Source organism: Bombina bombina, chromosome 1, assembly GCF_027579735.1.
Source record: "Bombina bombina isolate aBomBom1 chromosome 1, aBomBom1.pri, whole genome shotgun sequence".
Taxonomy (NCBI): domain Eukaryota; kingdom Metazoa; phylum Chordata; class Amphibia; order Anura; family Bombinatoridae; genus Bombina; species Bombina bombina.
The window spans coordinates 1,407,199,105-1,407,226,110 of NC_069499.1; the positions used below are offsets into that span (position 1 = coordinate 1,407,199,105).

Below are 27,006 nucleotides of genomic sequence, written 5' to 3' on the forward strand. Positions count from 1 at the left end.
CCTCTCAATCGAACCCCTGGCTGAGCAGATTAGAACTGACCTCCAAATTAAAGGTGTCACCCTGTCGGGCACTCTGCACAAAATCGCACTTTTTCTTGTCACAGCCTGAGCAGGAAATACCCAGACTCCTCGATATACTCACCACCTTCGGGGCCCATTCTTACTACAGATTAAACTTGTCAAAAACGCAAGTATACACGCAAGGGTTTACAAAGACACGGTTAGCCTCCCTCAAAGAGGCTTATAAATTTAATTGGACTGAACAATCTGTTCTACACTTGGGTGTCAGGATTTCTAGCAGCCTTCCTCAAACAATCAAAGATAACTATCTTCCCCTTCTAACATCGCTCCGTTCCCTCCGGAAGGACTGGAACCTCCAACATGTATCTTGGCTGGGGAGGATCACGGCATTGAAAATGTCTTTCCTCCCCAGGCTGACGTATCTATTCCGCTGCCTGCCCATTAAAATACCGAGGCATCTGCTTCTTCAATTCCAAAGCGGGTTCACCAAATTCATTTGGATGGATAAACCCCCTAGAGTCGCACACAGAGTACTTCAACTCCCTAAATCACTGGGGGGCATAGCTTCTCCGTCAGTGGTGCGGTATTACGAGGGCGCAATGCTAACCCATGTCGCCCAATGGGGGGTAAAGTTGTCGGATACCAAATGGAAATCCTTAGAACAGGCCTCGCTGCCCTTTCAAATCACATTGCGGGACCTAATCTGGACCCCGCCACATTGTCATAGGGAATTAGCCCTAATCAACCCTATCGTCTCTGAATGCCTTGGCTTTTGGGATAAAATACGGCACCATCCTCGTGTGGCCCCACACCCCTCCCCAGTCGCGTCTATCGCGGGTCTTCTTTCGGGTCTGCAAGACTCCCATCCTAATAAATGGTCCACGTCCCCTCGAGACTCATTCAAACAACTATCCCAGATCAGTGTCGAGGACCAGGTCCCGTCATATCTGCCCTTTGAATACCAGAGGATCAAGAGTTTTCTATATAGTTGGGGTTTTAAACCCAACCTGGACAGACCACTAACTCTTTGGGAATCCGTATTGGCAAGGGGAGATCGGTTATGTAGGCCCCTCTCTTTCCATTATGTGCTTTTAGGCGGGTCGCAGTGCCCAGAATCCCCTAACCACCTGTCCCGATGGGAAACGCTGACGGGGAGACAAACTACCCCTGAGGAGTGGGAACGAGCTTTCTCCCTGACCCAGAAATCTATCCATTGCACAACGTTGTACGAAACTTATTTCAAACTTCTTTCTCACTGGTACTATGTGCCTACTAGGTTAGCGAAAATATTCCCGCAAGCGTCCCCCAATTGCTGGTGGAATTGTGGCCACAGGGGTAACGCCCTTCACATATGGTGGGAATGCCCCGTGATCCAGCCTCTTTGGCAAAAGTGTTTTTCGGTATTACAGGGTATCGGTATTAGGCTCCCCAGGCTGCTTACTTCAGCCCTCCTTCATCTAAATCTACATTCCCTCCCCAAAAATCAAGCATATATTCGCATCTACTTATTCATGACCACTAAATACTCTATTGCATGGTCCTGGAAAAAGGAACGGGCCCCAAGTTGGGCGATGATCTGTAACAATATGGCATACGTTTACACAATGGAAAAAGATATCTTTTACAAGCTAAATAAATCTGACCTTTTTGAATTGATTTGGGCTGATTGGAAGGAGTCTTATAACACAGATTGGAAACCCAACGCAACAACCCAAGACACATAGTCCCCTGACTACTTCCCCCCTATGACAGTCACCTTTTCAGCTTACTTGCGACCTCATGTGGTTGGCCCCCAATCCTCAATTTTGCCTTCTCCCCTACCACCTTCCCCCCCTCCCACCTACCCACCCCTTCCCCTCCCTCCTTCCTCTCTCTCTGAGAGGCTCTCTACACTCAGCCATTCTAACTCCCCCCCCTATACTATTAGACTTGTCAGTCATGAATCAAGGCTTGACAAGTTAGATGTGTATGCATCATTATGTAATTGCTGAAAAAGTTCTAGTATATGCTGGATGCACGTACTATTCTGTTATTCTATTGCAGACTCTGTACTACTGGTTCGGAGCTGCGTCTCCACGATTTCTGTACATTTCTCTTTTTGACTTTCAATAAAAACTTAAAATGTTAAAAAAACAAAACAAAAAAACAACAACCCTAATCTATAATAAACTACCAATAGCTGTTAAAAAGGCCTTTTGTAGGCCCTTAAAAGGGCCTTGTTTTATTTTTATTTCACAGGTAAGTTTGTATTTATTTTTAAATAGGTAGCTAGTTAATAATTGTAACTTTAATTTAGGTCTATTTTAATTATGTTAAAGTTAGGGGGTGTTAGGTTTAGGGGTTAATGTATTTTAATTTAGGTTGTTGCGATGTGGGGGCCGGTGGTTTAGGGGTTAATAGGTTTAGTTAGTGTTGGCGATGTTTGGGAACTGCGGTTTAGGGGTTAATAGGTTTAGTTAGTGTAGGTGATGTTTGGGAACTGCGGTTTAGGGGTTAATAGGTTCTTTTAGTTTCTGCAATGTTGGAGAAATGCCATTTAGGGGTTAATAGGTTTAGTTAGTGTTGGCGATGTGGGGGGGCGGTTTAGGGGTTAATAGGTTTAGGTAGTGTGGAGATGTGGGGGGGGTGCGGTTTAGGAGTTAATAGGTTTAGTTAGTGTCGGCGTTGTTGAGGAACGGCGGTTAAGGGGTTAATAACTTTATTAGTGATTTAGTTAGTGTCGGCAATGTGGGGGAGTGCGGTTTAAGGGTTAATAGGTATAGGTAGTGTTGGCGATGTGGGGGGGTTTAGGGGTTAATAGTTTTATTTAGTGTCCACAATGTGGGTGGCGGTGGCCGTTTTAGATAATTTTGCTTAAGCAATCGGCAAATTAGTTATGTTAAATTAAATCATTTTTTCAGATACTTTTGTTTTTTGGATCCATTCTTTATTCATATGCATTATTCTAAACTTCAGAATAGAATAATGCATATGAATAAAGAATGGATCCGAAAAAACTAACGGATCCGAAAAAACTATTAACTTAACTAATTTGCCGAAACAACAATTTTTTTTTAAAACTTAACTAAACTAATTTGCCGAAACAAAATTATTTATTTAACTAATGAAAACTAAACAAAACTAAACATATTTTTAAGCGACGCACATGTCTAGTTATTATGGTGTCTGTTGTGAAGGTTGACAACTGGACATCAACTGCATCCGAATGCTAAAAACTATGGGAATTGGATATGATGTTCAGAGCTTGCCTGGTTTTGGATGCATTTTACTAGCAGAAGTTTCTTTTTACAACTAAAGTGCACTGTCTAGCATGGTTTGCTGGTTAGTTTTGATGAAGGGGTCCAATATTCAACAGGGCAGTCCATTATTTCTGTGTACAAAATTGCATTCATGCGAGCTGTATGGAGTTAGATAGAGCCATTAGGGTAAAATCCCTGATCTTATCAGTCAAAATGGATCAAATCAATGATGTGCTTATGTGCAGCGAGCCAAAGATGTCAAATAATTTATTTTTGTGTTACTGGCATCCAAAGGCAATAATAATATATAAGGTGGGGTGAAAAAGTAATTGTGTGACTCCCCCTGATGCCCATGACCAGTAACCGTGAGGTTTCCAATACTTTTGTGGAGGACAGTTGGTGCACAGCTAGGTATACTCCAATGGCCCCCACAGTCATCAGATCCCAATCCAATAGATCAACCTTGGAATGCGGTGGAATGGGAGATTTGCAGCATGAATGTGCAGCCAACAGAGTGATGCCTCAAATTGTTTAGGCTATTCTGGGGCCAAAGCACTTACATTTTAAGTGGGCATAAAATCTATATTTCAGCTAACCTGAAATTACAAATTAATGAAAAGAAAAGGGAGAAAGAAGGGACTAGTTATATCTTCTCAGCCAACTTAGATCTGATGCATGTTTAATTCACTAAAGCACACATTCAGTGGAACGAACCGTAGACAGCACTTTCAAAAAAGCATGTTCCTTTTTAGCAGTTTTCTGCTGACTCCGTTAAGGGAAATTAAACTCAAGATTTAATCTCTGCATAAAATGTTTTAAAAAAATCAACAATGCAGTATACTTCCTTTATTTATTTTACCAGCTTTGCTGTAAAATAACCCTGAAAATTGTGCATTCTTTATATTTTCTCCCAGAGAGGCTGAGGTACCTCTATAATAATTAGGTAGCAGTGGAAATTCACTATTTGACAGTCTTCTGGAAAAATATCGGTGTGGCGAATGCCAGGAGAACGCTACCTACCGCAATGCACAGAAACTACTTTAAAGTTTGGTGAAGGAGGGGTAATGGTTTGGGACTGTTTTTCAGTGTTTAGGGTAGGCCCTATAGTTCCAGTGAAGGGACATCTTAATGCCACAGGATACAAAGACATTTTTGACAATTGGATCCTTCCAATGTTGTGGCAACACTTTGGGGAAGGCCCTTTCCCATCTCAGCATGACTGAGATCCATAAAGACATGGCATGACGAGTTTGCTGTGTATATACTTTATATTTTTTACATTGTTTTTTATTATAGGTTTTTCAAATTTGATGCCAATAAAATCAACTGGAAATCTGGTTACCATGTATGCACCGATACTTAGGGCCCGATTCATCAAGCTCCAAATGGAGCTTGATGCAGCTGTTTCCATGCGAGCCTTCAGGAGTTAAGAAGTAGTGGTCTTAAGACCGCTGCTCCTTAACTCGTCCGCCTGCTCTGAGGCTGTGGACATCAATCCACCCGATCACATACGATCGGGTTGATTGACACCCCCTGCTAGCGGCCGTGAATCTGCAGGGGACGGCATTGCACAAGCAGTTCAGCAGAACTGCTTGTGCGATGATAAATGCAGACATTGCATGCTGTCGACATTTATCAATGTGTGGCGGACATGATCGCTACAGCGGATCATGTCCATCCACACAATGATAAATCTACCCCTTGGACTGAGAAAATTTATTTGGAAATATTTTTATTATTGGAGTTTTCAGCATAAACAAAATACATAACAAGGAAAGACATACATTTTCAAATTACAATGGAGCCTCTTATAATACAGAGTAATATATGATGTGTAGTAAGACATGTAACAACACTGTCCTCAGAATAAGCTCCTGAAGATTACTCTTCTTAAATTGTCTCTCCATGAAAATTGAAAACTTCCTGAATTTTTACAAATTTATTTATGAAGGAATAAGAAGAGAAAGTAGTTAGAAGTGAAAGTATAGAAAGAAGAGGATAGAAAAGTTTGAAGAGAAAAGGGTAGAATGATCACTCGCGGGATCTGTCTCCAATTTTTATATGTCCTATATTAGACCTGATTTCTTATAATGCGCCTATTTTGCATTTTATTTGTGTCTTCCCATGTTATCCATTCCTCCCAAATATTTTAATATTTATTCCTATTATCTAATAGAGTAGAGGCGATGTTGGCCATTTGCTGATAGTATCTAATTTTGTTTAATATGATGTCATAATGTGGAATCGTTGCTTTCCAGTATTAAGCAATAACTGTCCTCACAGCAGTAAATATTATGCCAACTAGCTTCATCGAGTTCTTAGAAAGACCCTGAATGGGAAAGTGTAAGAGGGCTTGTTCAAGATTTAGTATAATTTGTTTGTTAAATATTTCACTAAGTAGTTCAGAGGTGGTTGTCCAAACTTCTGAAAGTTTCGGACATTCCCACCACATATGAAGGTAAGTGCCTTCTACTGGACAGCCGCGATAACAATGAAGTAAAGGTGCTCTATTTGGGTCTGTATAAAAGTGTTTGAATTTGCTCGGATAATTGTACCATATATAAAAAACCTTTAAGTAATTTTCCTTCAAGTTTGCGCTAATAGAGCAGGACAATCCTTTTCTTATTATATCTGCCCATTCTTTACTGTCTCTAGTGAAATGGCCTTCAACTTCCCATTTCGGAATACATTTTAGTTTATTAGACTGTAGATCTGTGTTTAATAAATTGTACAAACTTGTAATTGCTCCTTTAACTCTATCTGGGGAGCTACAATTTTGTTCGAATATTGTATAGTTATCTAGGTTTTAACGGTTTCCTAACTTCAATAATAGAACCATAAGTTCGGTGTGGAGGGAGCCTTCAGAAACACAAGTCTAAAGACCGCTGCTCCATAACCTGTCCATCTGCTATGAGGTGGCGGACAGACATCGCCAAAAATCAACCCGATCATTGCTGGTGCAATGATAAATGCAGACAGCGTATGCTGTCTGCATTTATCGATGTGCGGCGGACATGGCTCGCTATAGCGGATCATGTCCATCCGCACAATGATATATGGACCCCTATACCTCTTTCTGCTGTAGGTACTGGGACAATTACTCCTAGAGAGGAGAGGAGATCCCGTAAGCAACCTAAAAAGGCAGTCCTCTTCTCTGGTCTTGTAGACAGTCTGGAGAGTAGGAATCTGCCCCTGGGCAGATGAAATTTGAATCCTATCCTGTATCCCTGAGATAAAACCTCCAGGACCCAAGGATCCTGTACATCCTGGAACCAAGCGTCTGTAAAAAGAGACAGTCTGCCCCCTACTCGATCCGATCCCGGATCGAGGGCCGCCCCTTCATGCCAATTTGTTTTCTGCGGGCTTCTTAGTCTGTTTGGACTTATTCTAGGACTGAGCCGGCTTCCAAGTACTCTTGGGCCGCTCAGACTTGGATGAGGATTGTTGTTGTTGTGATTTGTCAGAACGAAAGCAACGAAAATTACAGGGAGTGCAGAATTATTAGGCAAGTTGTATTTTTGAGGATTCATTTTATTATTGAACAACAACCATGTTCTCAATGAACCCAAAAAACTAATTAATATCAAAGCTGAATAGTTTTGGAAGTAGTTTTTAGTTTGTTTTTAGTTATAGCTATTTTAGGGGGATATCTGTGTGTGCAGGTGACTATTACTGTGCATAATTATTAGGCAACTTAACAAAAAACAAATATATACCCATTTCAATTATTTATTTTTACCAGTGAAACCAATATAACATCTCAACATTCACAAATATACATTTCTGACATTCAAAAACAAAACAAAAACACGTCAGTGACCAATATAGCCACCTTTCTTTGCAAGGACACTCAAAAGCCTGCCATCCATGGATTCTGTCAGTGTTTTGATCTGTTCACCATCAACATTGCGTGCAGCAGCAACCACAGCCTCCCAGACACTGTTCAGAGAGGTGTACTGTTTTCCCTCCTTGTAAATCTCACATTTGATGATGGACCACAGGTTCTCAATGGGGTTCAGATCAGGTGAACAAGGAGGCCATGTCATTAGATTTTCTTCTTTTATACCCTTTCTTGCCAGCCACGCTGTGGAGTACTTGGACGCGTGTGATGGAGCATTGTCCTGCATGAAAATCATGTTTTTCTTGAAGGATGCAGACTTCTTCCTGTACCACTGCTTGAAGAAGGTGTCTTCCAGAAACTGGCAGTAGGACTGGGAGTTGAGCTTGACTCCATCCTCAACCCGAAAAGGCCCCACAAGCTCATCTTTGATGATACCAGCCCAAACCAGTACTCCACCTCCACCTTGCTGGCGTCTGAGTCGGACTGGAGCTTTCTGCCCTTTACCAATCCAGCCACGGGCCCATCCATCTGGCCCATCAAGACTCCCTCTCATTTCATCAGTCCATAAAACCTTAGAAAAATCAGTCTTGAGATATTTCTTGGCCCAGTCTTGACGTTTCAGCTTGTGTGTCTTGTTCAGTGGTGGTCGTCTTTCAGCCTTTCTTACCTTGGCGATGTCTCTGAGTATTGCACACCTTGTGCTTTTGGGCACTCCAGTGATGTTGCAGCTCTGAAATATGGCCAAACTGGTGGCAAGTGGCATCTTGGCAGCTGCACGCTTGACTTTTCTCAGTTCATGGGCAGTTATTTTGCGCCTTGGTTTTTCCACACGCTTCTTGCGACCCTGTTGACTATTTTGAATGAAACGCTTGATTGTTCGATGATCACGCTTCAGAAGCTTTGCAATTTTAAGAGTGCTGCATCCCTCTGCAAGATATCGCACTATTTTTGACTTTTCTGAGCCTGTCAAGTCCTTCTTTTGACCCATTTTGCCAAAGGAAAGGAAGTTGCCTAATAATTATGCACACCTGATATAGGGTGTTGATGTCATTAGACCACACCCCTTCTCATTACAGAGATGCACATCACCTAATATGCTTAATTGGTAGTAGGCTTTCGAGCCTATACAGCTTGGAGTAAGACAACATGCATAAAGAGGATGATGTGGTCAAAATACTCATTTGCCTAATAATTCTGCACTCCCTGTAGATGATTGCTGTCCCTTAGGTCTATTCTTCTTTTCCTGCAGTAAGAAGGCACCCTTCCCTCCGGTAGAAAAAATGGAGTCCAGCCCTGGACCGAATAAAATTTTCCCCTTGAAAGGAAGAGAAAGGAGTCTAGATTTAGAAGTCATATCCGCAGACTAAGACTTTAACCAGAGAGCCCGGAGGGCTAGGACCGCAAAGCCAGAAGCCTTTGTATTTAGGCGAATAATCTGCATAGACGCATCACAGATGAAGGAGTTAGCAATTCTCAGAGCTTTAATTATCTCCTGAATATCCTTGAGGGGAGATTCCACCTCAATGAGCTCAGACAGAGTGTCGCACCAGTAGGTAGCTGCTCCAGCCGGTTGAAATAAAAACCTTGTATGTTGAAACCTCTTCCTCAGAAAAAAGTTTCCATTTTTGTTATCCATAGGCTCTCTAAAAGAAGAACTATCCTCCACGGGGATAGTAGTACGCTTAGCCAGCATAGAAATAAGGCCATCCACCTTAGGGATTTATCTCCACAAATCCAATTGAGAGTCAGGGACCGGGAATCATTTTTTAAAAGCAGACAAGGAGGAAAAAGAAGTTCCTATTCTTTCCCATTCGTTACTCATAAATGTTCGCCATCTTAACTGGCACAGGAAAAGTCAGAGGGACCTTCCTGTCTTCATAAACCCTGTCTAATTTAGGGATCTTAGATTCCTCAGGGAGTGTAGCCTTTGGAACCTCTAGCATAGACAGAACCTCATTTAATAAAACACACAGATGCTCAATTTTAAATCTAAAGGAGGGTTCCGCTGCTGAAGAAGGTTTAGAAACTGAAGTCTCCAAAAGTTCACCCTCTGAAGCTACAGAGGTTAACTAATCCTGGGATAGCTGGGACATAGTAGCTAAATCCGACAAATATTTAGATGACTCTAGGTCAGGAGAACTATGTTTAACCTTTCTCTTACATTTGCTAGAGGGAGGTAAGGCACTCAGGGCTGCAGACACCGGTATCACATATTCAGCGCAAGGACTTACGCGGCGAAAATTTAGACATTTTACTCTATTTTCACCTCTCCACACATAGGCAGGCACAGCAAGCCTTGCGCTAAAAATGTGAGCACTGTAACTCCCGTAACTCCCTGAAAATATTAACTAACACCTAACGCATGCGCAATATCTATCTACCTGTCAACCGCAATTCCCCACCGCAATAACTATTAAAGTATATTAACCCCTAATCTGCCATTAACCCACATCGCAATAAACCTAATAAATGTATTAACTCCTAATCCACCATTTAATCACATCGCAATAAACCTAATAAATCTATTAACCCCTAATCCGCCATTAACCCACATCGCAATAATAAAACTATTACCTCTAATCCACCAAACCCACACAATGCAATAATTCTAATAAATCTATTAACCCCTAATCCTCCAAACCCCCACAACGCAAATAACTAATTAAATTACTAAGCCCCCTAACCTAACACCCCCTAAATTAAACAAAAGAAGAAAGATGCGCCACATGGCCCAATATTGTTTGGGAAATAACAACAAATGTAATATGTATCAGATACACTCACATGTGATAAAGCACTTGAAGTAGTGCTAACGGAGCAGTCTGGGGTCAATAACAGTCACCCAGAAGACCGGCCTTTCAGGATGTGGGATATCTGTAGATGGTAACAGAAAAACACAGGGTGCTTATATGGCCTAGTACTGTTTGGCTCTTGTGAGAGAAAAATAGAATGTTTGTAATACACTCACATTTGTTGAAGCATCCCCTTTGATGCTATGGAAACAGGCTGGGATCAATTTGGTCACCCAACAGACTTAATCAATAGTGATCAGGAACCTCCAGGCGTCCAACGATGAGACAAAGTGTTACCAATGTGGTATTGCAAAGAATTAAGTAATGGCAGCAAGTGGTAAAAGTAATAAACTTACTTTATTAAAAATATTGGTAAAAACAAGCAACGCGTTTCTCAGCCACATAGGGCTGTTTCATCAGGCTTCCCTATGTGGCTGAGAAACTAGTTGTTTGTTTTTACCAATATTTTTAATAAAGTAAGTTTATTACTTTTACCACTTGCTGCCATTACTTAATTCTTTGCAATACCACATTGGTAACACTTTGTCTCATCGTTGGACGCCTGGAGGTTCCTGATCACTATTGATTAAGTCTGTTGGGTGACCAAATTGATCCCAGCCTGTTTCCATAGCATCAAAGGGGATGCTTCAACAAATGTGAGTGTATTACAAACATTCTATTTTTCTCTCACAAGAGCCAAACAGTACTAGGCCATATAAGCACCCTGTGTTTTTCTGTTACCATCTACAGATATCCCACATATACTAAAGTTATTAATCCCTAAACCTAACCCTAAGTCTAACCCTAACACCCCTAACTTTAATATAATTAAAATCAATCTAAATAAAAATTAATATCATTAACTAAATAATTCATATTTAAAACTAAATACTTACCTGTAAAATAAACCCTAAGCTAGCTACAATATAACTAATAGTTACATTGTATCTATCTTAGGTTTTATTTTTATTTCACAGGCAAGTTTGCATTTATTTTAACTAGGTAGAATAGTTACTAAATAGTTATTAACTATTTACTAACTACCTAGTTAAAATAAATACAAATATACCGATAAAATAAAACCTAACCTGAGTTACACTAAAACCTAACCTTACAGTACAATTAAATAAATTACATTAATTAAATACAATTAACTAAATTACAAAACAAAACAAAATACTAAATTACACAAAATAAAAAAGAAATGATCAAATATTTAAACTAATTACACCTAATCTAATAGCCCTATTAAAATAAAAAAGCCCTCCAAAATAAAAAAAAACCCTAGCCTAAACTAAACTACCAATAGCCCTTAAAAGGGCCTTTTGCGGGGCATTGCCCCAAAGAAATCAGCTCTTTTACCTGTAAAAAAAAACACACCCCCAACTAAAAAACCTAAGCTCCCCATTGCCCTGAAAAGGGCATTTGGATGGACATTGCCCTTAAAAGGGCATTTAGCTCTTTTTCAGCCCAAACCCTAAGCTAAAAATAAAACCCACCCAATAAACCCTTAAAAAAAACTAACATTAACCCCCGAAGATCCACTTACAGTTTTTGAAGACCCGACATCCATCCTCAACGAAGCGGCAGAAGTCCTCATCGAAGCCGGCAGAAGTCCTCAACGAAGCTGGGAGAAGTCTTCATCCAAGCGGGCCGAAGTCTTCATCCAAGACGTCAGACAGCCAGGTAATACACAGGAGCTCTCACAAACAGGTCTGAGACAAATCAAGGGCAAAGCATACTGAACAGAGGCCCTTTAAATAATAATTGATGACATCACAATTCTCAGACTGCAACCTGTCTCACACAGATGATGTACACCACTCTGGCCATAAAGGAAGTGCAGGTAATGAGCAGCATCACACAGTATGCACCAGAGTCAGCAAGAGAGGTGAGTAAAATGGCTGCCAGCAGCACATGGCAAACAAAGCAGGGAAAAAACCCTGACAGTACCCTCCCCTCAAGGACCCCTCCCCCACGGGAGGACAAAAGGCTTATTGGGGAAACGGGCATGTAAGGCACGGAGGAGGGTGGGAGCATGAACATCAGAGGAGGGAACCCATGAACGCTCCTCTGGACCGTAGCCCCTTGAGTGAACCAAATACTGTATGCAGCCCCTGGACATACGAGAGTCAGTAATGCTGCTGACCTCATACTCCTCATGGTTGTCAACAAAGATAGGATGGGGACGAGGCAACACAGTGGTAAACAGATTACAAACCAATGGTTTCAAGAGGGAGACATGAAAAACATTGGAGATGCGCATTGCAGGAGGAAGGTCAAGAGCATAGGCCACAGGATTGACCCATCGGAGTATTTGAAAAGGACCAACATAACGGGGAGCCAGTTTATTGGAAGGCACACAAAGGTTCAAGTTGCGGTACGACAGCCAAACTCTCTCACCAACCTGGTAGGAAGGCACAGGCAGATGCCTACGATCAGCCTGGAACTTTTGGCGCTGCATAGAACGATGAAGGCAATCCTGAATCTGCACCCACATGGAACGGAGTTGCCGGAGATGCTCCTCCAAAGCCGGAATACCCTGAGACATGAATGAATCGGGCAACAAGGATGGACCTCAAGAACGAAAGGCAGGACAGGGTTAGGATGAGCCAGAACTGGAGCGGCAGCAAAGGCAGTCTTAAGACTATCAAAGGCCTTAATGGCAGTAGATGACCAATGGAGTGGATCATTCTCTTTACGGGTCATGTCTGTGATAGGTTTGACCAAGGAAGAAAAGTTTTTAATAAACTTTCTAAAGTAATTGGCGAACCCCAAAAAACGTTGAATAGACCGAAGACCAACTGGGCGAGGCCACTGCAGCACTGCAGATAACTTGTCAGGATCCATGGAGAACCCTGCATTGAAGATAACATAACCTAGGAAGGTTACTTGAGTCTGATGGAACTCACATTTCTCAAGTTTATAAAACAGGCCGTTCTCACGTAGCCTCTGAAGAACCCGTGTAACATCAGAACGATGAGCCTCAAGTGTGGGTGAGTGTATGAGGATGCCGTCTAAGTACACCACAAAACACTGTTGCAACATATCTCATAGGACATAATTAATAAATTCCTGGAAAACAGCAGGAGCATTACATAGGCCAAAGGGCATTACAAGATACTCATAATGCCCGCTCCTGGTGTTAAATGCTGTTTTCCATTTGTGGCCCTCCTTGATCCTAACGAGATTGTACGCTCCTCTCAAATCAAGTTTAGTAAAGACCTTAGCTCCCTTGAGGCGGTCAAAGAGTTCTGTAATGATCGGAATAGGGTAAGCATTCTTAATGGAAAAACGATTAAGACCCCTATAATCGATGCATGGTCTTAACTCGCCACACTTTTTCTTCACAAAGAAGAAGCCAGCCCCTGCAGGAGAGCAGGATTTGCGGATGATCCCCCACGACAGAGCATTGGCAACATACTCCTCCATAGCACAATTCTCCGCAACAGAAAGAGGGTAAACCCGCCCCCGAGGAGGAATGGCTCCAGGTTGCAGGTCTATGGCACAATCGTAAGAATGGTGAGGAGGCAATGTACCGGCACGCACCTTGTCAAAAGGTCTAGGACCTCTCGGTACTCCTCTGGCAATTGAGATACTGAAGAAGTGCACAAGACTTTAACTGGTTTCCGTAAACAAGTGGAAATACATTGCGGAGACCACAACAAAATTTTGGACCTGCGCCAGTCGAGGCTGGGATTGTGCTTTTGGGGCCAGGGATAACCCAGAACAACCGGAAAATGCTGAGAGTTTATCACCTGGAACTGGAGGGTTTCAAAATGGAGAGCCCCAACAGATATGGATAACGGAGCAGTTTCGTGAGTAACGAGTGCGGGCTGAAGGGGCCTGCCATCAATGGCCTCAATAGCAAGCGGATTGGACCAAGGCAAAACAGGAATGGAGTGCTTTGATACAAAAGCACTGTCAATGAAATAGCCCGCAGCACCAGAGTCAACAAGAGGCTGGGTGACAATGGAGGAGTCCACCCAGGAAAGGACAACTGTGACCAAAGGTTTCTCCTTTAGTGGTTCCGGGGACAAGGATAAACCACCCAAGGTCTGCCCCCAACAGGACCTTAGGTGTGAGCGTTTCCCGGCCGTGTAGGACAAGATTTCAAAAGGTGGCCCAGTAATCCACAATAGAGGCAGAGCCCCTCCCTCCTCCTAAAGGCCCTCTCCGCCGGGGAGAGATGCATAAATCCCAACTGCATCTGCTCAGCAGTACCTTGTGACTCGGGACCAGGAGGCATGGGAGGAGAGGGAGGCATGGGTGGGAACGAACACATAGGAGACAACGGAAAAGGAGGCTTCCGCAAGCGCTCCTTGAAAGAGGGCCTCTCTCTGAGTCTGATGTCAATTAGGATCAAAAAAGACACCAATGCCTCGAGATCCTCTGGTAAATCTCTGGCAGCAACTTCGTCTTTAATGGCATCAGAGAGCCCATGAAAGAAGCCCATCAGAGAGCCCATGAAAGAAGCCGGCAACAAGGGCTTCATTGTTCCAACCTACCTCTGCGGCAAGTGTACGGAACTCAATGGCATACTGAGCAACAGATCTTGTACCTTGCTGAATGGACATGAGTCGTTTAGCAGCAGAGGAGGAGCGAGCTGGAACATCAAATACTCTTCGAAAGGAGGCCACAAATTCATGGTAATCACAGGTTTATTAGTCTCCCACAAGGGATTAGCCCAGGCAAGAGCTGTGTCAGAGAGTAACGAGATGAGAAATCCCACCTTAGCTCTGTCAGAGGGAAACGCCTGAGGTAACATCTCAAAGTAAATACCACCTGGTTCAAAAACCCTCTGCACTGATTAGGATCGCCTCCATATCACTGAGGTAGAGGTGCAGAACCGGACATGCTCCTGGTAGGACTAGGTGCAACAGCGGAAACAGGAGCAACCATAACTTGCGGGACACTTTGGTCCAAATGTGCAGTGCGAGTCAGCAGCGTTTGCAGGGCTAGTGCAAATTAATCCAAGCGGTGATCCTGTTCATCCATCCTGGAAATTATGGCAGGTAAAGGTGGATTATTAGCACCATCAGGATTCATGGCCCTTGCGTAATGTCAGGATGCCAGGAATCAGACTGAGATGAGAAGTGCAAAAATAATCACACCTTTATTAATAGCAAAAAATAATTTAAAAAGTCCACAAGTCAAATAACAAGCCAGGAATCCAAACCAGAGCTGGTAGTCAGATGAGCCGAGTCAGGAGCCAAAGCAAATAGTCCGACGAGCCGAGTCAGGAGCCAAAGCGAGTAGTCAGACGAGCCGGAATCAGGAACAAGGAGAACAGCAGAGTCAGGAACAAGCCATGGATCAGGAACCAGGAGGGACGTCAGACAGCCAGGTAATACACAGGAGATCTCACAAACAGGTCTGAGACAAAGCAAGGGCAAAGCATACTGAACAGAGGCCCTTTAAATAATAAGTGATGACATCACAATTCTGAGACTGCATCCTGTCTCACACGGATGATGTACACCAGTCTGGCCATAAAAGGAAGTGTAGGTAATGAGCAGCATCACACAGTATGCACCAGAGTCAGCAAGAGAGGTGAGTAAAATGGCTGCCAGCAGCACATGGCAAACAAAGCAGGGAAAAAACCCTGACACAATCCTATTGGCTGATCCAATCAGCCAATAGGATTGAACTCGCATTCTATTGGCTGTTCCATCAGCCAATAGGATTTTTTCACCTTTAATTACGATTAGCTGATAGAATAGAAATGGCTGATCAGAATTCAAGGGATGCCATCTTGGATGACGTTCCTTAAAGGAACCTTCATTCTTCAGTAGCAGTGGAAAGAAGAGGATGCTCCGCGTCTGAAGTCTTGAAGATGGAGCCGCTCCGCGCCGGATGGATGAAGATAGAAGATGCCGTCTGGATGAAGATAGAAGATGCCGTCTGGATGAAGACTTCTGCCGTCTTGGATGAAGACTTCGGCTCGCTTGGATGAAGACTTCTCCCGGCTTTGTTGAGGACTTCTTGCCGCTTGGATGAAGACTTCTGCCGCTTCGTTGAGGATGGATGTCGGGTCTTCAAAAACTGTAAGTGGATCTTCGGGGGTTTGTGTTAGGATTTTTTAAGGGTTTATTGGGTGGGTTTTATTTTTAGATTAGGGTTTGGGCGGAAAAAGAGCTAAATGCCCTTTTAAGGGCAATGCCCATCCAAATGTCCTTTTCAGGGCAATGGGGAGCTTAGGTTTTTTAGATAGGATTTTATTTGGGGGTTTTGGTTGTGTGGGTGGTGGGTTTTACTGTTGGGGGTTGTTTGTATTTTATTTACAGGTAAAAGAGCTGATTTCTTTGGGCAATGCCCCACAAAAGGCTCTTTTAAGGGCTATTGGTAGTTTAGTTTAGGCTAGGGTTTTTTTTATTTTGGGGGGGATTTTTTATCTTGATAGGGCTATTAGATTATGTGTAATTAGTTTAAATATTTGATCATTTCTTTTTTATTTTGTGTAATTTAGTGTTTTGTTTTGTTTTGTAATTGAGTTAATTGTATTTAATTAATGTAATTTATTTAATTAATTGTAGTGTAAGGTTAGGTTTTAGTGTAACTCAGGTTAGGTTTTATTTTACAGGTAAATTTGTATTTATTTTAACTAGGCAGTTAGTAAATAGTTAATAACTATTTAGTAACTATTCTACCTAGTTAAAATAAATACAAACTTGCCTGTGAAATAAAAATAAAACCTAAGATAGCTACAATGTAACTATTAGTTATATTGTAGCTAGCTTAGGGTTTATTTTACAGGTAAGTATTTAGTTTTAAATAGGAATTATGTAGTTAATGATAGTAAGTTTTATTTAGATTTATTTTAATTACATTAAAGTTAGGGGGTGTTAGGGTTAGACTTAAGGTTAGGTTTAGGGGTTAATAACTTTAGTATAGTGGCGGTGATGGGGGCGGCAGATTAGGGGTTAATAAGTGTAGGTAGGTGGCAGCGACATTGGGGGCGGCAGATTAGGGGTAATAAAATTAGGTAGGTGGCGGCGATGTCGGGGGCGGCAGATAAGGAGTGTTTAGACTCTGGGTTTATGTTAGGGTGTTAGATGTAAACATAACTTTTCTTTTCCCATAGGAATCAATGGGGCTGCGTTACGGAGCTTTACGCTCCTTTATTGCAGGTGTTAGGCTTTTTTTCTAGCCAGCTCTCCCCATTGATGTCTATGGGGAAATCGTGCACGAGCACGTAAAACCAGCTCACAGCAGCGCTGGTATTGGAGTGCGGTATGGAGCTCAATTTTGCTTTACGCTGCAATATTGCCTGCTAACGCCGGGTTTATGAAAACCTGTAATAGCAGCGCAATAGGGAGGTGAGTGGTGGAAATAACTTGCAAGTTAGTATCGAGCCGCTCATAACGCAAAACTCGTAATCTAGCTGTAAATTAGTTATTTTAGTTGTGGGGGTTTGGCGGATTTGGGGCTAATAGGTTAATTAGGGTACTTGCATTGTGGGGGTTTGGCGGATTAGGGGTTTATAGTTTTATTAGGATTATTGCTTTGTGTGGGTTTGGTGGTTTAGGGGTTAATAGTTTTATTAGGATTATTGTGTTGTGTGGGTTTGGCGGATTTGGGGTTAAGAGATTTATAAGGTTTGTTGAGATGTAGGTTAATGGCGGATTAGGGGTTAATAGTTTTAATAGATACTTTGCAATGTGGGTAATGGCAGATCTAGGGGTTAAAAGTTTTAATTGGGACTTTGCGATTTGGGTTAATGGTGGATTAGGGGTTAATACATTTATCAGGTAGTTTGCGATATTGGGGTTGGCGGATTTAGGGGTTAATACTTTTACTAGGTAGATCGCAATGTGGGTTAATGGCAGATTAGGGGTTAATAATTTAATTAAGCATATTGCAATGTCAATTTAGGGGTTAATACTTTTATTATTAGTTCCGATGTGGGTTTGATGGTGGATATAGGGGTTTTACGTGTTGCGTTTATCTTTGGGAGGCGGGTTAGACTTTTACGGGAGATTTATTTTTTTTATTTTAAATTTTCTTAGGCGCCGGCAGTTTTTAAAGTGGCATAAGTCACTGGCAACTCCAGAAATTTATATTTACGCTCATTTCTGGACATCACTAGTTTATCCGACTTACGGCACTTGGGCGCCGTATATGTGACACCCTGATGTGCAAGGTGAAATTACGGGCGGCGCAGGTTTCATCAGTTGCGCTGATGCTTGCGTCGCATATGTAATCTTTTTTTCACATCATGCAACAGCCCTTTTTTTTTTTGCCAATTTTATGCAGCCTATTTTGGCTGCCAATGCAACTGTTTTACAAGATTAAAGTTCTTGTATATGCTCAGGTTATATATTAAAGAGACATTCTGATCAAACTTGAAATGCCCATAGATGAATTACATCTTTGTCATGTAAACATATTTACTGTTATATTTACTGTTTCTAGTATAAGTTATTACTGTTTTAGTGTTAGTCAATTTTTCTGCACATGGATGTGAAACATAGCTAGATATTCTCTGTACACCAGCATTTTAAATAATGCAGCTGCTTAGAGAGCCAGTGGGGCTTCTATCATATCTGCAATTATGCAGATTGGGTCATTACCAGATAGTACAAGAACCTTAGGCTCTCTGACTAAGTGCTGTGTCTAAAATGCTGGTGCACGTAACATACTTTTAAGTATACTCTTGAAACAGCTATAGCTTTTACTAGAAGTATTTTTGCTAATACATATATTTTGCAAATAAACATATTCAAAACTGAAATGCACCCGTGTACATTTTGGCTAGCATGTCCCTTTGACAGCAAGATTATTTCCTGGTTTATTAAGATATAGCTCATATCCTACTTTTAAAGTATAAAACTTGTTCACTACAAGTATAATTTGCAATTTGTTTAGGGAACCAAGCGAACTAGAAAAGATTGTTCACACTTCACACTGCAACCATTTTTTTCTTTAAAAACTGATTCTCAAAGCAAATTAAATTATAAAAAAAACAGAATGCAAACAGCTATATACTATTTAACCCTTTGATGAACAAGGGAGCCTATGATACAATCAATAGAATATTTCAGTTGCAAATAAATCTATTTACCCAGGCTTAGTGTGTGCCTTGGACTTAGTTAACATTGATCTGTGGTCAGGTGTGTCTAGCGTCTTGTGCAGGAGATTTTTACGGTTACGCCAGAGATACTTCCAAGAATTCTGGTAGCTGCTTCTGTTTTTAACCATTTCATTATATGGTAGTAGCCGGTTCCTAAGAAGACTGTATGAAGATTTTTGTTTTTATGTAAAGTTCCATATGTTATACATGAACGCATGAGAAATAAGACCAGTTTGTAGGGGAGAAAGGGATTATACATATGACACCAAACAAATCAATCAATAGATTGCTATATTTTCTGATTATTTAAAAAACTAATGCCTAGATTTAGAGTTTTGTCGGTAAAGACCCTAACGCTCCTTTTTTTTCCAGCGCACCCTTAAGACAACGCTGGTATTACGAGTTGTCTGAATGGCTGCGTTAGCCTCAGAAAAGGGAGCGTTGAGCATAATTTAGCTCCACTTCAACTCTCAATACCAGCGTTGCATACGGTAGCATACGGTAGCGGTAAGCTGGAAAAACGTGCTCGTGCACGATATCCCCATAGGAAACAATGGGGCTGAGCTGGCTGCAAAAAAACCTAACACCTGCAAAAAAGCAGCGTTTAGCTCCTAACGCAGCCCCATTGTTTCCTATGGGGAAACACTCTCTAAGCCTACACCTAACACCCTAACATGAACCCCGAGTCTAAACACCCCTAACCTTACACTTATTAACCCCTAATCTGCCGCCCCCGCTATCGCTGCCACCTACATTATACCTATGAACCCCTAATTTGCTGCCCCTAACATCGACACCTATATTATATTTATTACCCCCTAATCTGCCCCCCCAACGTCGCCGCCACCTACCTACACTTATTAACCCCTAATCTGCCGACCGGACCTCGCCACCACTATAATAAATGTATTAACCCCTAATCCGCCGCACTCCTGCCTCACAAACACTATAATAAATTGTATTAACCCCTAATCTGCCCTCCCTAACATCGCCGCCACCTACCTACAATTATTAAACCCTAATCTCCCGCCCCCAACGTCGCCGCTACTATAATAAAGTTATTAATCCCTAAACCTAAGTCTAACCCTAACCCTAACACCCCCCTAACTTAAATATAATTTAAATAAAACAAACTAAATTTACTATAATTAAATAAATTATTCCTATTTAAAACTAAATACCTATAAAATAAACCCTAATATAGCTACAATATAACTAATAGTTACATTGTAGCTATTTTAGGATTTATATTTATTTTACAGGCAACTTTGTATTTATTTTAACTAGGTACAATAGCTATTAAATAGTTAATAACTATTTAATAACTGCCTAGTTAAAATAATTACAAAATTACCTGTAAAATAAATCCTAACCTAAGTTACAAATACACCTAACACTACACTATCAATAAATTAATTAAATTAATAACCTACAATTAGCTAAACTAAAATACAATTAAATAAACTAAACTATAATACAACCCTCCCCCACTAAATTACAGAAAATAAAAAAAATTACAAGAAGTTTAAACTAATTACACCTAATCTAAGCCCCCTAATAAAATAAAAAAGCCCCCCAAAATAATAAAATGCCCTACCTTATCCTAAATTACAAAGTAATCAGCTCTTTTACCAGCACTTAAAAGGGCTTTTTGCGGGGCATTGCCCCAAAGTAATCAGCTCTTTTACCTGCAAATAAAAATACAATACCCCCCAACATTACAACCCACCACCCACATACCCCTACTCTAAAACCCACCCAAACCCCCCTTAAAAAAACCTAACACTAACCCCATGAAGATCTCCCTGCCTTGAGTCGTCTTCACTCAGCCAAGCCGAATTCTTCATCCAAGCGGGGAAGAAGAGGTCCTCCATCCAATTGACGTCTTCATTCAAGCGGGGCAGAAGAGGTCTTCCATCCGATTGAAGTCTTCATCCAAGTGGCATCTTCTATCTTCATCCATTCGGAGTGGAACGGCAGCATCCTGAAGACCTCCGACGCGGAACATCCATCCTGGCTGACGACTGAACGACGAATGACGGTTCCTTTAAATGGCGTCATCCAAGATGGCGTCCCTCGAATTCCGATTGGCTGATAGGATTCTATCAGCCAATCGGAATTAAGGTAGGAAAATTCTGATTGGCTGATTCAATCAGCCAATCAGATTGAAGTTCAATCCGATTGGCTGATTGGATCAGCCAATCGGATTGACCTTGCATTCTATTGGCTGTTCCGATCAGCCAATAGAATGCAAGGTCAATCTGATTGGCTGATTGAATCAGCCAATCAGAATTTTCCTACCTTAATTCCGATTGGCTGATAGAATCCTATCAGCCAATCGGAATTTGAGGGACGCCATCTTGGATGACGTCATTTAAAGGAACCGTCATTCGTCGTTCAGTCGTCGACCAGGATGGATGTTCCGCGTCGGAGGTCTTCAGGATGCTGCCGCTCCACTCCGGATGGATGAAGATAGAAGATGCCGCTTGGATGATGGCTTCAATCGGATGGAAGACCTCTTCTGCCCCGCTTGGATGAAGACTTCAATCGGGTGGAGGACCTCTTCTTCCCCGCTTGGATGAAGAATTCGGCTCAGCTGAGTGAAGACGACTCAAGGTAGGGAGATCTTCAGGGGGTTATTGTTAGGTTTTTTTAAGGGGGGTTTGGGTGGGTTTTAGAGTAGGGGTATGTGGGTGGTGGGTTGTAATGTTGGGGGGGGGTATTTTTATTTACAGGTAAAAGAGCTGATTACTTTGTAATTTAGGATAGGGTAGGGCATTTTATTATTTTGGGGGGCTTTTTTATTTTATTAGGGGGCTTAGATTAGGTGTAATTAGTTTAAACTTCTTGTAATTTTTTTTATTTTCTGTAATTTAGTGTGTTTTTTTAAAATTATAGTTTAGTTTATTTAATTGTATTTTAGTTTAGCTAATTGTAGGTAATTTATTTAATTAATTTATTGATAGTGTAGTGTTAGGTGTATTTGTAACTTAGGTTAGGATTTATTTTACAGGTAATTTTGTAATTATTTTAACTAGGCAGTTATTAAATAGTTATTAACTATTTAATAGCTATTGTACCTAGTTAAAATAAATACAAAGTTGTCTGTAAAATAAATATAAATCCTAAAATAGCTACAATGTAACTATTAGTTATATTGCAGCTATATTAGGGTTCATTTTATAGGTATTTAGTTTTAAATAGGAATAATTTATTTAATTATAGTAAATTTAGTTAGTTTTATTTAAATTATATTTAAGTTAGGGGGTGTTAGGGTTAGACTTAAGTTTAGGGGTTAATAACTTTATTATAGTAGCAGCGACGTTGGCGGCGGGAGATTAGGGGTTAATAATTGTAGGTAGGTGGCAGCAATGTTAGGGAGGGCAGATTAGGGTTTAATACAATTTATTATAGTGTTTGCGAAGCGGGAGTGCGGCGGTTTAGGGGTTAATACATTTATTATAGTGGCGGCGAAGTCCGGTCGGCAGAATAGGGGTCAATAAGTATAGATAGGTGGCAGCGACGTTGGGGGGGGCAGATTAGGGGGTAATAAATATAATATAGGTGTCGTCGATGTTAGGGGCAGCAGATTAGGAGTGCATAGGGATAATGTAGGTGGCGGCGGTGTCCGGACGGCAGATTAAGGGTTAAAAAAAATATTATAGGGTTTGCGATGTGGGGGGGCCTCGGTTTAGGGGTTCATAGGTAGTTTATGGATGTTAGTGTACTTTATAGCACAGTAGTTAAGAGCTTTATGTTCCCGCGTTAGCCCAACTCCTGACTACAGACTTTTTTTTGCGGTTGGAGTCTTGTCGGTAGAGGCTCTACCGCTCACTTCTTCCAAGACTCGTAATACCAGCATTAGGCAAATCCCATAGAAAAGATAGGATACGCAATTGACGTAAGGGGATCTGCGGACAGAAAGTGAGCGGTAGACCCTTTCCTGTCTGACTCTAAATACCAACGGGCGTTAAAAAGCAGCGTTAGGACCCCTTAACGCTGCTTTTTAACCCTAACGCAGAACTCTAAATCTAGGCATAAGTTTTAGTCAAATTAAAGGGATGGGAAAATCAAAATTTAACTTGTTTGATTCAGATAGAGCATTTTATCTTAAAACACTTTTAAATTCTTATCTGATCTAACAAAACAACCATCTTATATCATCTTCCTACAGGAAATTCACTTAAGAAAACAGAGAGAACCTAAATATTAGGGTCCTATTCAAACAAATGTTTTCCATAGCTTTGGACCTTCTAGGAAGTGTGGAGTTAGTATCCTTATTAAGAAAACCCCCTGGTGGGGCAGGATACAAACCATTAAAATGTCCATATTGCTAAAAAAATTATATATAATGCAGGCCATGCCAATTACACTCCCCAAATCCTCTTTGCAACAGCTGCAGTGCACCATAAATTACTTTATATGGGGCAGGACCCGACCAAGAATAAACAAAACAACAATGTATAGATCCTTACAGAATGGTGGACAGGGACTCCCCAATATCAGTCTCTATTACCATTCAGTTGTCATACAAAAACTGTTAGACTGGCACTGTAGAGGAGACTCTAAGGCCTGGATAGCATTAGATTCCCATCTACTTAGAGCACCTACACCTGGCTCCCTCTGCTGGCTTTCCAAAATTAGACGCACATTACCTTGCTCGTCTTCCCCCCTCTATAGGCACGTTTTCAACACATGGGACTACCTTCTTAAAGCAAACCCGACCCTCTCCACACCTACATCGCCGCTTACCCCTATCTTCCCCAACATTGAACTTATGGGAGGATACGAATTACAAAAGAAAGAATACGTGGTTCAGGAATTACTAGACTCCATACCAATAGCTGACTTACTCAACAAGGGTAATTTGAAACCCAGAACAGAATTATCCCATATTCTACAGGGTTCCTTTTCCCCCTGGCTGAAGTATGCTCAATTAAATCATTTTATATTCACAACTCAAAAACAAAAATACTTACTCAGACCACCCACACCCTTTGAACAAAATTGCTTATCAGGGACTATCACCAAAGGCTCACTATTATAAGCTAAACTCTTCTTACATAAGGCACAATCTACATCCCTCCCTCACTACACGGCTTGGTCTCATCTTGAACTTGGAGTTAACATAGATGCCAAGGGTTCTATATAGGAATATGTATTTGAAAATGCATAGAATGTTTTCTGCTATGTGCAGAACATTAGAATGTGAAATATTTACCGTAAATACATAGTTAAAAACTTTATTACATTGGAATATTCCATAAATAGGTTTTTTCATGTTTTCATCTACTTGACCATAAAGGGCTCCAGTGCACATATGTGTATACATATGTATTTATGTGTTTACATGTCTATATATGTCTGTAAATACATAAAAGCACATGTAAATACACAATTACATTTGTACACATATAAATAGATATATATATATACATACATACATATACATCTTTAGAGATGTATATGTATGTATCTCAATGTTAAAGCCCTTTGCCTGCTTTTTTTTATTCTAACACCTGAGACCTCATATCTTTGAGCCTTTATAACTTTTGTGTGCAATATTTTTTCGATACTTTTTATTAGATTATTAGTGTAAGTGTACTATGTAATGTAGTTTTGATGTGTTTTGTGACACTTTTTTGTTTTGCAAAACAGTTAACCAGAGCTCTGATGTCACACTAACCCAACGAGCGTTAACTTAAATTGACCTCAAGCGATCATATTTACTTTCAACTTGTAATACGAGCAAAAAAACGGAAGCTAGCAAACAGCCACGATAAATCTCTTTACGCTCGCGCCACTAGTAATCTGGTCCTTAATATTTTGCAGCTATTGTACACGCAAAGAAATCTAAAATTCTAAATACATTTTAAATGTACAAGGTACATGTACATATAAAAACATCTTGATCCTTAGACTTAAATCTCAAGTCCTGATGTAAATGAAAATCGCTGAATGTTACACTTTTAGGGTCAATTTATAATAGGAAGGGATAAAATCGCAGTCCTATATTTTTTTAGGGGGTACCTAGGTAAGTAAAATGTGCATGCAGAACATTTCAGGCTTGAGAATTCTCTTTTCTTTTTAATTATGTGGGCGAGAAAGTGTGATTTCTAGAGATCAGGGTTTTTTTTTTTTCAAAGAGCTAGGACCATCCTGAGCTGAGAAATTGAGGTTTCCATAAACATCTGCATAACCAAGATTTGTCATGCACCATGACACAAAGATGGCCACTGTGGTTAAAGGGACAGTATACACCAATTTTCATATAACTGCATGTAATAGACACTACTATAAAGGATAATATGCACATATATTGGTCTAAACATCCAGTATAAAACCGTTTAAAAACTTACTTAGAAGCTCCCAGTTTAGCACTGTTAAAAAGGTTAGCTGGAACACCCACTACAATTGGGAAATATCAGACACTCTCCCCTCCCCCTTCCTTTGCATATGAAAAGACCCTTTACAGAAACAGAAGCAAGCTGGAGTAGGTATATGTCGGTATTCTCCTAAAACTTTGGGGCTTGGTTAGGAGTCTGAAAATCAGAGCAATGTTATTTAAAAATAAGCAAAACTATTGTGCCTAGGAATGGTGGTGGGAATGTTGACTCTGTGGTACGGTTGGACAAAAAAAGGCTGGATAAGCTTCCAAATTTTCAGTGTTTTCTTTTGAAACATGCCGGATCCATTTACAGCAAGAGAAACTATGTGGCTGCCATTTATGGAATCAGAGTTGCACTGTGATAACAAAACAGTCATTATTGGGCACAGCTCTTTTGCTGCCGCTGCCATGAGGTTTGCTGAAACACACCAAGTTTATGCAATTATTTTGGTGTCTGCATATACGTCAGACTTGGGAGATAAAAATGAGAAAGGAAGTGGATATTTTAACCGTCCATGGCAATGGGAAAAGATAACGTTTAATTGTTGTCACATCATTCAGTTCGCCTCCACAGATGATCCTTTCTTGCCATGGAATGAGCAACAAGAAGTGGCTGATAATTTGGGGTTAGAGCTGCACAAATACACAGACAGAGGCCACTTTCAGAACATTGAATTTAATGATCTCATCAGTGCAGTTAAAAAAACGGTTACCTTCTTCAACATAGAAGCATTACTGGGAAAAAAAATTGAGTTAAATTTTTGATAAAGTTTGTCACTGATGATTGTGGCAAAAGACTACTCATTAATAGAAACACTGCACACTTTTAATAGACCATAATAAAGAAATCAATTCCAAAAAAAATAAAAATAAAAAAAATAAGCAAAACTATACATAAAAAAAAAACAAAAAACTGTATGGGTTATATAAATGGATCATCTACAAAACATTTATGCAAAGAAAAATCTAGTGTATAAGTCCCTTTAAATCAAATAATTTTTTTTTTTTTTTTAAAGCGGTCAAGCAACCAACTTTAAAATTACTGGACCACTTGAGATGGATTTACCAGTGACAGAGATACCCAGCTAAAAGCCAATGTGAAACATTTTGTAGATTTGCTTATCTTTGTTTGTTTTTAATTAAACAAAGCTCCAATTAATAATGTTTGAAAATGAGTCATTGATGAAATGATGATGCAAAATCGGATTTATTAAAAGGAAGTCATTGATATGAAATAAATGAGAGGGCACTGATTAATGTGATGTGCTTTTAGTGATAAAAAGCTGTTGAAGAAATTAATGAATTTAGAGGGATCATATCTAGGAGTTTATTTAACTATCAGGATATTATTAGTTTCTGTTATTGGCCCACTCAGTAAGTTTGCACCTTACAGTAACTGACCTTTGTCCTTTATGGTCCCAAAGATTCTTTACTAAATAAGCCCTATGATATTATACAAATAATCAAAAGTTTGTTTTAAAAACCAGTGGAGCAAGCTAAGCAAGTTGCAATATTGCCAACTTTATCATATTCAATAAAAATCTGAAGAAAACTACATTTGACCTACTGATTTTACAGCTGAAAGAAAAACAAGCCTCACCCTGGCTGGTTTATCTATTCACATAAGAGCAGCTATACCTAGAGTTATAGCT

General features: G+C 40.5%; 1 pseudogene; it reads left to right on the plus strand.

Moving 5' to 3' along the window:
- The window catches only part of LOC128665293 (putative hydrolase RBBP9), a 37,998-nt pseudogene extending 11,879 nt beyond the window's left edge, over positions 1-26,119 (plus strand).
- The last annotated feature ends 887 nt before the right edge of the window (positions 26,120-27,006 follow it).